This window comes from Aythya marila, assembly GCF_965140915.1.
Source record: "Aythya marila genome assembly, contig: HAP1_HAP1_SCAFFOLD_186, whole genome shotgun sequence".
Lineage (NCBI taxonomy): Eukaryota > Metazoa > Chordata > Aves > Anseriformes > Anatidae > Aythya > Aythya marila.
The window spans coordinates 128,077-140,675 of NW_028137527.1; the positions used below are offsets into that span (position 1 = coordinate 128,077).

The following is a 12,599-nucleotide window of genomic DNA, read 5'->3' on the forward strand; positions in this document are numbered from 1 at the left end:
TCACATTGCCTTTGTCTCCTTGTCCTCACTGCCTCCAGTGTTCTGCTCTAATGAGCTCCAAGGGAGGCTGTGTCAGTGTTGGCCCTCGGGGGAACACTGTAGGAAACCTTCAGCCAGGACTCAAGCGGTAGAGATGCAGAAAGATTCTCCTGCAAAGAGAGAGGCTTGGGATGAGAGTGCTCTAAGACTTTCAATATGTTTTCCTCAGAGAAGTCTCTTCTAACTTTATTCTGCCTTCTCTTTTTCAACAGACAACTGTGTTCAATGTCAGAAAATGCCCAACAGCAGCTCTGTGAGTGAATTCCTCCTGCTGGCATTCACAGACACATGGGAGCTGCAGCTCCTGCACTTCGCGCTCTTCCTGGGCATCTACCTGGCTGCCCTCCTGGGCAACGGCCTCATCCTCAGCGCCGTAGCCTGTGACCACCGCCTCCACACCCCCATGTACTTCTTCCTCCTCAACCTCGCCCTCCTTGACCTGGTCTGCAACTCCACCACTCTCCCCAAAGCCATGGCCAATTCCCTCTGGGACACCAGGGCCATCTCCTATCAAGGCTGTGCTGCACAAATCCTCTTTTTTGTCTTCTTCTTTGGTTCAGAGTTTTCAATTCTCACAGTCATGGCCTACGACCGCTACATTGCCATCTGCAAGCCCCTGCACTACGGGAGCCTCCTGGGCAGCAGAGCTTGTGCCACCATGGCAGCAGCTGCCTGGGCCAGTGGATTTCTCAACACTGTCCTGCACACAGCCAACACATTTTCCCTGCCCCTTTGCCATGGCAATGCTGTGGACCAGTTCTTCTGTGAAGTCCTCCAGATCCTCAAGCTCTCCTGCTATGATGCCTACCTCAGAGAATTTAAGCTACTTGTTTTCAGTTTTTCTTTGGGCTTTGGTTGTTTTGTTTTCATTGCTCTGTCCTATGTGCAGATCTTCAGGGCTGTGCTGAGGATGCCCTCTGAGTAGGGCCAGCACAAAGCCTTTTCCACGTGCCTCCCTCACCTGGCTGTGGTCTCCCTGTTTGTTAGCACTGCCATATTTGCCCACTTGAAGCCCCCCTCCGTCTCTTCCCCATCTCTGGACATGGTGGTGTCATTTCTGTACTCAGTGGTGCCTCCAGCAGTGAACCCCGTCATCTACAGCATGAGAAACCAGGAGCTCAAGGATGCCTTGAGGAAACTGATGACCTGATAAGACCTGATAATCTTTAAAAAAAAAAAAAAAAAAAAAAAAAAAAGCCCTTTGTCTTCTTCATATGACTCATAATGCATTGCAGGAATAAGGTTTCCTTTTTAATAATTTTTCATACTCTGGAGACCACCATCACAAGCTCAGAGCTGTGGGGTGTATGGGCAGGAGGTTCAGCAGTGACTGAGCAGGCCATTGCTCATTGCTCCTTGGGGGATAGGATTTCCCAGAAGAGCAGGGCCTGCTGTATGTGCATGGGAGACATGGAAAGAGAAACCCAATGCTGGTGACAGCAGGCACATCATATGCGTGTGGAGAGATGAACATGAAGGAGCACAAAGACCATCAGCTATTCCTAGAAATCTCATGAAGGCCAGCTGGGCAGATGGGCAGATAGCGTCACAAGGCCAAGTAACATCCCCTGCGAAACCACCTGAAGGCAGTTCTGGGATGTGCCTCCTTGAACCGAGGTCTCTGTGCCCATTCCTCATGTCCTGGGGTATCTCAGAGGAGGGCAGAGCAGGGCGAGGCACCGCAGGGCTGAGGTGCCTCCCAGCCTCTGACAGTGGCTGCACGAGCTCTCTCTAAAGGCCTGTGTGTATGAGGTCTGCTCAGATGTGGACACCTCACACAGCCCTGCCATTGCCCAGTGTGATTCCAGGAGCAACCTCCAGTGTCCCTGTGAGATTCCTGTAAACCCTCTCGCATAGGTTCATTGCAGATGCCCCTCTCTGTTATGTCACACTACCCTGCCTTTTTGGACCAGGCTGTCAAGGATTTGGACCATCAAGATTTCTGGGGACTTGAAAAATGTGGGCATCAAACGTGTGTTCAGGAAGGGCAAGAAAAAGGATTGTCAGAAGTGCAACTGTCACCTCTCACCCTGGGAATGTGATAGGGAAAGTCCTGCCACAGCCATCCTCAGACGCTTGGAGGAATCAAAGGAACTGCTGAAACAGAAGGGGAGGGGAAAGAAGGGAATGAGGTGAACCTGCACTTTAATGAGGCCTTTGCCATGGTTTCCTGGGGTTCCCTTTAGCCACACTGGTGATATTTGGACTGAAGAAGGGGATGATGTTTTCGGGGGCAAGGTGTCTGGACATCAGTGGTACAAAGTCCTCCTTTCAGCCAGTTACCAGCAGCATCCCTCAGTGATGGGCACTTGGGCCAACACTGTTGACACTCTTTGTTATCTCCCTTCACGATGGCATGGAGCGTATTTCTCAATCTCAGTCTTTTAAACATGCATTATTCTTTAATTCAATGACTCTCCCTCAGAGTGCTCTTCAAGGACAGAATAAATGGAGGAGAAAAAAAAAATAAAAAAGGAAAAAAAGAAAGAAGCATTAGCATTGTTGGGAAATGTGTTTTGGTAAACATGTGTTTATGTAAAATGTATTTTCCTAAATGTTTCCATAAAACTATTGTTCAGGAAAGCATAATTTGATTTATTGCACTTCTCCATGGTGTTGTCAATGGAATACTGTGAAAATAAATAATGAATGTTCATAGAAAAAAAAAAAAGCTGGTAGTGCTGGCAAGGGAGATTCTTTCAGCTATTACTTAGAATCCTTTTTTTGCACAGCTTTGAAGTGTTTCCTCAATCTATTTTAATGGCTGGTTTCAGTTTTCCAATCAGAGGTGGACACTGCCTCCAAGATTTCCTTGGGTAGCTGAGGGACCCAGGTGGGAAAAGTGACACAGGACCTAGGGGAGCCCTTCTGGAGCACAAGCTGGGGGGCACGAACTGGGGCTGGGCCCCTCAGAGGCTGTGCAGGGCTGCTAAGTGTGCTGTGCAGGGCCTGCCTACAGCACGCTGTGTCCTTCCATCCCACTAAGAGGTCACTTCTGTCTCAGAAACTGACCGTCCCCATGCAGGGAGACAGGTCCTTGCAGGTCATGGAAATGTTTGAAAAGCTGCCCCGAACACAAGGACGTATTTGGGGAGGTCAGGAGGCAAGATATCAAGAACTGCTCCAGACTATGGGGTCCATCCCTCAGGAGCAAACTGCTCCAACCTGGCTCCCTCACGGGCAGCAGCTCCTGCTAGGTCACCTGGTCCTGCGTGGGCTCCTCTCCACGGGTTACAGGTCTGGCCTGGAATCTGCTCTGGCAGGGGTCCTCCACAGACTACAACCTCTATCAGTGTGGGTCCACCTGCTCCACCATGGTCTCCTCTACAGGTTGAAGGGGGACAGCCTGCTTCACCATGGTCCTCACCACAGGCCGCAGGGGACTTCTGCTCCGGCGCCTGGAGCACCTCTCCCCCTCCTTCTTCACTGATCTTAGCACCTGCAAGGCTATTTCTCATTCCTCTTTCTCCCAGCTGCTGTTCTACAGCAGCTTTTTTTTTTCTTTTTTTTTTTCTTTTTTTTTTTTTTTTTCTGTTTAAATATGCTCTCACAGAGGTGCAAACAATGTCGCTTATTGGCCCAGTTCTGGCCAGCAGTGGGGCCCTTATCTAACATGGGACAGCTTCTGGATTCTTCTCACCAAAGCCACCTCTATGGCCCCCCACTACCAAAACCATACCACGTAAACCCACTCCATGCAGTCACACGGCATTCAAAGACTGTGGCAGGGACTGTGAGGTCACTTCTGTCTCTGCAGTTGATAGGGCAGCAGCAGCAACGTGTCACAGAAAGGGCCTACAAGGTCACTTCTGTCTGACTTTGGCTATCCTCAAGTCTTCAGGCACCTCACCCATTCTCCAGGACCTTTCAAAGATGATAGAGAGTGGTTCATCGATCACATCTGCCAGCTCCCTTAGCACACGCAGATGCATCCCATCAGGACCCAGGGATTTGTGTGTGTTGAGCCCACTCAGATGCTCCTGAACCACTCCCACGTCCACCAGGGGGGAGCCCTCCATTTCCCAGACCCTTTGTCCTATTGCCAGGGGCGAGGTGTCCAGGGGGAGTGTCCTTGAAGCAAAGACTGAAGCAAAGAAAGCATTCAGTATCTCTGCCTTCTCAATGTCTCCCATGACCAGGACATTCAGCAAGGGACCCACATTATCCCTAGTCTTCCTCTTGCCATTTACGTACTTGAAAAAGCCCTTCTTATTATCCTTTATCTCTTTCACAAGCCTCATCTCTAGGTGGGCTTTAGCCTTCTTTGTCGCATCCGTGCAGGCCCTGACAACACATCTATACTCCTCCCAAGAGGACAGGCCTTTTTTCCACATTTCATAGACCATCCTCTTCCTTTTGATCTTATTGATGAGCTCCTTGTTCATCCACACAGGTTTCCTGCCCCCCTTCCCCGATTTCCTATTCCTTGGGATGCACCAATCCTGAGCATGGAAGAAGTGCTGCTTAAATGTAGCCCAGCTCTCACAAGCACCCTTGCCTTCTAGCAGCCTATCCCATGAGATACTCCCAAGCAGGTCCCGGAAGAGGTCAAAGTTGGCTCTTTGAAAGTCCAAGGTAGCAATCCTGCTTTCAGCCTTACTTTCTTTGCCTAGTTGCATGTGGAACTCCACCATCTCATGGTCACTGCATCCCAAGCTGCCCCCAACCTTCACATCTCTAACAAGGCCATCCCTGTTGGTAAGAAAGAGGTCCAGGAGCTCCCCCCACCTCGTTGGCTCCTCCACCACCTGCATCAGAAAATTGTCCTCAATGCATTGTAGGAACCGTTTGGATTGCTCGTGCCTGGCTGAGTTGCTTACCCAGCTGATGTCTGGGTAATTGAAGTCCCCCATGAGGACCAGTGCTCGTGATCGTGAGGCTACTAGCAGCTGCTCATAGAAGGCCTCATCGACTTCCTCCTCCTGATCTGGAGACCTGTAGTAGACCCCCACCACCGTCTCTCCCATACCAGCCTACCCCTTAATTCTTACACACAAGCTCTCCACTTGTCCTTCACCCTCCCCCAGCTGGAGCTGGGTACACTCTAATTGCTCCCTCACAGAAAAGGCAACCCCACCCCCTCACTTCCCCAGCCTGTCTTTCCTAAAGAGGACATAGCTCTCCATGACTGCGTTCCAGTCGTGCGAGCTGTCCCACCATGTCTCAGTGATTGCAACGAGATCGTGGCCCCATGACCAAACACAGATCTCGAGCTCATCCTGTTTATATCCCATGCTCCGTGCATTTGTGTACAGGCACTTTAGGGAAGCAGCAGGTGCAGTTACCCCTGGGGGGATGCAAGAAGTTACTGGACGGGGGATCGGGAACACTACCTTCTCTGAGGAGCCCTCAGAGCTCAGAAGATTTTCCCTGTCTTCAACAGTGACAGCAGTGACAACTTCCCGCAGCCCTTCTCTGTCACCTTTAGCTCCCCTCCCTTCCCCCATCAAACCTAGTTTAAAACCCTGGTAATCAGCCCAGAGAGCTTGCTCCCCAACACGTTTGCGCCCCACTTGCTCAGTTGGTGTCTGTCCGTAGCCCACATACCTGGCCTCTCAAAGGACGACCCAAGATCAAAATACCCAAATCCCTGGTCCAGACACCACCCCCTCAGCCAGTCATTTACCTGTCCTGTTCTGCTTCTTCTATCTGCATCCCAGTCACCCAGCGGGAGGACAGAGGAGAACACAACCCGCACTGACGACCCCCTCAACAACCTCCCCAGGGATGCAAAGTCCTTTTTAATATTCTTCATTTTTCTAATAGTGGCACACATAGGGAGGTGCTGGCGTGCATCAGAGAGCAGCAAGGAGGGCTCTGGAGAGGGCCAGGGTGAGGCGGGTGGCAGAGCCCCATGCAGGGGCTGGCTGGGGGGTCCCCTCTGCTGCAGCCACCACATGCAGCATGGTAGGAGGAGGGCAGGCAGGGCTCATGGCCACCTTCCTGCGGATGAGCCCTGAGCTGGGAAACAAAGTGTTTCCTGCTCTGCAGGCCCAGCAGCTCCTGCTTCGACTCACACCCCATGGCTTTGCCCTCTCCCTGGGCACCACAGAGCAGAGCCTGGTCCTGGGCTCTTCCTGACAGCCCTACAGCTCCTGGCAGGCTGTGGTGAGGTGTCCCTCAGCCTTCCCTCCTGTGCTGCCAGGGCACATGACTGCCTTATTGCCAGCTCACTGCTCACCAACAACATCCAACAGGGCTGCTTCCCAAGCTGGGCCTTGCCCAGGGTTAGTACCCTGCAGAGGCAGAAAATGTCCCTTGTCCTGGTGGCTTTTCATGGCATTCCTATCAATACATACTCTTCTCATCCTTGATTTCTTTTACTGAATTCAGAGACATAGGAGAACTTTTTGGTACACGCTACTGCAGAAAAAACATCAAGTCCCTCAGCCACGTCTGTGCTTTTCCTCCACATTGCAGCTGGGCTCTTCATCCCACCACCTCTGCTGTACCTGAAGAGAAATTCTGAGAAAAAAGAGTTACGGAAAACGACTGCCTTCTGGTTACTTTATATGGTTACTTTATATGGTTAATTACAAAGAGCTTACCAGCACCTGTTAATGAGGTCTTTTCATTAAAAAAAAAAAAAAAAAAAGTAGAAGTGAGATGAAGAAAAATCTTTTAATTGGAATACTATTCCAAAGAATGAAAAACAGTTTTGAAATACATGCACATAGGACAGCACAATGAAAACAAAACTACCAAAGGCTAAAGAAACATTACACACAAGTGCCCCAGCTTCCCTGAGGTAGGCATCTGAGCAGGAGAGTCTGAGTTGAGCTTTGAGGAGAGCCTGAGAAGAGCTTTGACTCAAAACAGAGCATTTTGACTGACACACAACACATCTTTACACCTGCTGAGGGTGCACTCTATTCCATCATCCAGGTCACTGACAAATAAGTTGAACAGGACTTAGTGTAGATCCCTGGGGGACACTGCTGGCTACAGACCTCCAACTAGACTCAGCTCCACTAAGTACAACCCTCTGAACTCTGCCATCTAGCCAGCTCACAATCCACCTCACTGACCACTCGTCCATCCCACACTACCTGAGCTTATCTGTGAGGAAGACAGACAGTTAATAATGTGCTATACAACACAGTTCTGAAAAGAAGCACAACAGACCCCAGATCAAAAAGATCAACATTGTGACCAGCAACTGTTAAACTGATCTAATGCTTATAACAATTAATTTTTAAAACGCTGTGGTCAGATCTGTCATCCTGTCATCTCAACCTGTGTGCTCCACGCTAGGCACCAAGAAGACTTGCTGTGGTTTGACCCTGCAGGCAGCTCAGCACTATGAAGCTATTCATCCAGTGGGACAGAGGAGAGAACTCGGAGGAAAAGGAAAAAAAAAATAGTTAATGGGTTGAGATAAAGGCAGTTTAATAGGACACAAAAGGAATTATTATTATTATTATTATTATTATTATTTGTCGTGGTTTAACCCGACCGGCAGCTAAACACCACGCAGCCGTTCGCTCACCCTCCCCCCTCCCTCTCTGGGACGGGGGAGAGAAATGGAAAGTGAAGCCCGCGAGTTGAGATAAAGACAGTTTAATAAGACAGGAAAAAAAATAACAAAAATAATAATAACAATAATAATAATGATGATACAATGGTGATAATACGAAAGTAATAATAGTATGTACAAACAAGTGATGCACAATGCAATTGCTCACCACCCGCTGACCGATGCCCAGCCTAACCCCGAGCAGTCCGGCCCCCTCCCCCCGGCTAGCCACCCCTATATATTGTTTAGCATGACGTCAGATGGTATGGAATACCCCTTTGGCTAGTTTGGGTCACCTGTCCTGGGTCTGTCCCCTCCCAGCTCTTACTGCACCCCCCAGCCTGCCCGTTGGCAGGACAGAGCAAAGGCTGAGATGTCCTTGGCTTAGTATAAGCACTGCTCTGCAACAATTAAAGCATCGGGGTGTTATCAGCACTCTTCTCATTCTAAGCCAAAACACAGCATTCCACCAGCTACTAGGAAGAAAATTAATTCTGTGCTAACTGAAACCAGGACATCTATCCACCCCTTATTCCATACCATTTATGTCATGCTCAGGTTACACTCCTTTCCATACATTCTAATTAGTCACCTATAGTAATCATGGTAGTGATAACATACAGTATAATATACTATTTAACATGGTGCAATTCAGTTCATGGGCTATTCTCACCCAGTATTAAATCTCCTTGAGGTACACACCGGACCTCTCCGTTCTTTTGCATCACCCACCAAGTATATCCAGGTCCCTGAGCGAAAACAATTCCACGAATGGGTTTGCCTTTTCCTGAGGCAGGAGTAGCCCAGACTGTTTTACCCAGCATATTTTTTACATGCACTACAGGAACTTTATCCCCATCTACAGTACGTAACAGGTTTGATTGGGCAGGTCCAGCTCGGTTGGTAGATCCCCTAGTATTGACTAACCAGGTGGCCTTTGCCAAATGCGTATCCCAGTTTTTGAACGTCCCAGCGCCCATTGCTTTCAAGGTAGTCTTTAACAGGCCATTGTATCGTTCAACTTTCCCGGAGGCTGGTGCATGATAGGGGATGTGATACACCCATTCAATACCATGTTCTTTGGCCCAAGTGTCTATAAGGTTGTTTCGGAAGTGAGTCCCATTGTCTGATTCTATTCTTTCTGGGGTGCCATGTCGCCATAGGACTTGCTTTTCAAGGCCCAGGATGGTGTTCCGGGCGGTAGCATGAGGCACAGGATATGTTTCCAGCCATCCGGTGGTTGCTTCCACCATTGTAAGTACGTGGCGCTTGCCATTGCGAGTTTGAGGGAGTGTGATGTAATCAATCTGCCAGGCCTCTCCATATTTATATTTCAGCCATCGTCCTCCATACCAAAGAGGCTTTGACCGTTTGGCTTGCTTGATTGCAGCACATGTTTCACAGTCATGAATAACCTGTGCTATAGCGTCCATGGTCAAGTCCACCCCTCGATCACGAGCCCATCTGTATGTTGCATCTCTACCTTGATGGCCTGAGGTGTCATGGGCCCATCGGGCTATAAATAATTCACCTTTATGCTGCCAATCCAGGTCCACCTGAGCTACTTCAATCTTAGCAGCCTGATCCACCTGCTGGTTGTTTTGATGTTCTTCAGTAGCCCGATTCTTGGGCACATGAGCATCTACGTGGCGTACTTTCACAGCCAGGTTCTCTACCCGAGCAGCAATATCTTGCCACAATGCAGCAGCCCAGATAGGTTTGCCCCTACGCTGCCAGTTGTTTTGCTTCCATTGCTGTAACCATCCCCACAGGGCATTTGCTACCATCCATGAATCGGTGTAGAGATAGAGAACTGGCCATTTTTCTCGTTCAGCAATGTCTAAAGCCAGCTGAATGGCTTTCACTTCTGCAAACTGACTCGATTCACCTTCTCCCTCAGCAGCTTCTGCAACTCGTCGCGTAGGACTCCATACAGCAGCCTTCCATCTCCGATGCTTCCCCACAATACGACAGGACCCATCAGTGAACAGGGCATATTTCTTTTCATTCTCTGGCAACTGGTTGTACAGTGGGGCTTCTTCAGCACGACCCACCTCCTCCTCTGATGATATCCCAAAGTATTTGCCTTCTGGCCAGTCCATGATCACTTCCAATATTCCTGGGCGACTGGGGTTTCCTATTCGAGCCCGCTGAGTAATCAGTGCAACCCACTTGCTCCATGTAGCATCAGTTGCATGATGCGTAGAGGGGACCCTTCCCTTGAACATCCAGCCTAGTACCGGTAATCGGGGTGCTAGGAGGAGCTGCGCTTCAGTACCGACCACCTCCGAAGCAGATCGAACTCCTTCATATGCTGCCAATATCTCCTTTTCAGTTGGAGTATAGCGGGCCTCAGATCCTCTGTATCCCCGACTCCAAAACCCCAGAGGCCGACCTCGAGTTTCCCCAGGTTCTTTCTGCCAGAGGCTCCAGGTGGGGCCGTTCTCCCCGGCTGCAGTGTAGAGCACATTCTTTACATCTGGTCCTGTTCGAACTGGCCCAAGGGCTACTGCATGGACTATTTCCTGCTTGATTTGTTCAAAGGCTTGTCGTTGTTCAGGGCCCCATTCAAACTCATTCTTCTTACGAGTTACTTGGTAGAGTGGGTTTACAATCAGACTGTAATTTGGGATGTGCATTCTCCAAAACCCCACAACACCTAGGAAAGTCTGTGTTTCTTTTTTGTTAGTTGGTGGAGACATAGCTGTTATTTTGTTGATCACATCCATTGGGATTTGACGACGTCCATCTTGCCATTTTATTCCTAAAAACTGGATCTCCCGTGCAGGTCCTTTGACTTTATTTTGTTTTATGGCAAAACCGGCTTTCAGAAGGATTTGGACTATTTTCTTCCCTTTCTCGAAAACTTCCTCTGCTGTGTCACCCCACACAATAATGTCATCGATGTACTGCAGGTGTTCAGGAGCTTCCCCCTGCTCTAGTGCAGACTGGATCAGCCCATGGCAAATGGTAGGGCTGTGTTTCCACCCCTGGGGCAGCCTATTCCAAGTATATTGGACTCCCCTCCAAGTGAAGGCAAATTGTGGCCTGCACTCTGCTGCTAGAGGGATGGAGAAAAATGCATTAGCGATATCAATTGTGGCGTACCACTTGGCTGCCTTCGATTCAAGTTCATACTGAAGTTCCAGCATGTCCGGCACTGCAGCACTCAGTGGTGGCGTGACTTCGTTCAGGCCGCGATAGTCCACTGTTAGTCTCCACTCGCCATTAGACTTTCGCACTGGCCATATGGGACTATTGAAAGGTGAATGAGTCTTGCTGATCACTCCTTGGCTCTCCAATTGACGAATTAGCTTATGGATGGGAATCAGGGAGTCTCGGTTGGTGCGATATTGCCGCCGGTGCACAGTTGTGGTAGCAATTGGCACTTGCTGTTCTTCGACCCTCAGCAACCCCACAACAGAGGGGTCCTCTGAGAGACCAGGCAAGGTAGATAATTGTTTAATGCCCTCTGTCTCTAAGGCAGCAATACCAAAAGCCCACCGGAACCCTTTTGGGTCCTTGCAGTATCCTCTTCTAAGATAGTCTATGCCAAGGATACATGGAGCATCCGGACCAGTCACAATGCGGTGCTTTTCCCACTCATTCCCAGTCAGACTCACTTCAGCCTCCAATACAGTCAACTGCTGAGATCCCCCTGTCACTCCACAAATATAGATGGGCTCTGGTCCTTTATAGCTCGATGGCATTATAGTACATTGTGCACCGGTGTCTACTAAAGCCTTATACTTCTGTGCGCGTGATGTGCCAGGCCATCGAATCCACACAGTCCAATAAACTCGATTGTCCCTTTCCTCCCCCTGGCTGGAGGCAGGGCCCCCCTAATCCTGGTCAGAATCTTCCTCGTTTCTGTGTTTGAAGGACTGTCTGCTGGAAGTTGGAGCAGCAAACTTTTCGGAGAATCCCTTTTTCCTGATTGTTTTCTTTTGCAACTCACGTACCCGTGCCTCTAGGGTCGCGGTAGATTTTCCATCCCACTTTCTCATGTCCTCTCCATGGTCTCGTAAGTAAAATCACAGGGTGGCACGGGGTGAGTACCCACCATATCGTCTTCCTTGTGTGGGTGAACGCCTACCCCTGACAGCTGAGACACTGCTTTGTACAGGTGCGAAGGAGAATAATCTCTCCAAGTTGGTGAACCTTTTCAGAAAGTTTCTCCCAAGTGTTCTCCTTTGGTCGGTGGGCACTGGTTGGTTCAGGTGGGGAGGACAATAGATTCTCTTCAAGTTGGTGAACCTTTTCAGAAAGTTTCTCCACAGCTGAGACGCAGGCCTGTAAGGAAGAGGAGAGACTTTCTTCGTACTGCCGGAGTTGTTTAGCCGCTTCACCCACTGTGGGTTCCTCATCCTCTTTCCAGGCCATTATTGCCAATGAGCTGGCATATGATGATGGTGCACTCCGTACAAACTTCCGCCACATGGGTCGTGTACACTTGACTTCATCTGGATCTGTGGATGTTTGTTTGAGGTCTGGATCCTCATAAATCACTTCCCGTACGGCTAATTCCCTCAGGTACTGGATTCCCTTCTCCATAGTGGTCCACTTGCCTGGTAGACATAAAATATCTTCCTTGAAGGGATACCTTTCCCTCACAGCTGAGAGGAGACGCCTCCAGAGGCTGGTGGGTCGTGCTCCATCTGCAATTGCTTTGTCAATGCCGGCGTCTCGAGCAAGGGATCCCAGCCGCTTGGCTTCCCTGCCGTCTAATTCCACACAATTGGCTCCAGAGTCCCAGCACCGGAGCAGCCAGGTGACAAGCTGCTCACCTATACAGCGACCAAAATCTTTTCGCACATCTCGTAGCTCGCGCTCGTTTAGGCTTCGGGTAGTTACTGTTGCTCTTTCGGCATCCTCATCTTCCTCCTCCTGAATCCTTGACGGCCCAGCGTCGTCATCATCTTCGTCATCTCTATACTTAGTTTTGGCAGAAGCCTTACCTGGATTGGCAGAAGACTCTCTGCGTTCTAAACGACTTGAATTTCTATACCATATTTTCACCTTCTCTACAGGGGCAGCTTGCACT

At 49.6% G+C, this 12,599-nt stretch overlaps 1 pseudogene across 1 annotated transcript; it reads left to right on the plus strand.

Moving 5' to 3' along the window:
* Positions 1-274: 274 nt before the first annotated feature.
* Positions 275-1,189, plus strand: LOC309890743 (olfactory receptor 14C36-like; annotated as a pseudogene). Its single transcript has one exon. The product of its transcript is annotated as an olfactory receptor 14C36-like (transcript).
* Positions 1,190-12,599: the final 11,410 nt, after the last annotated feature.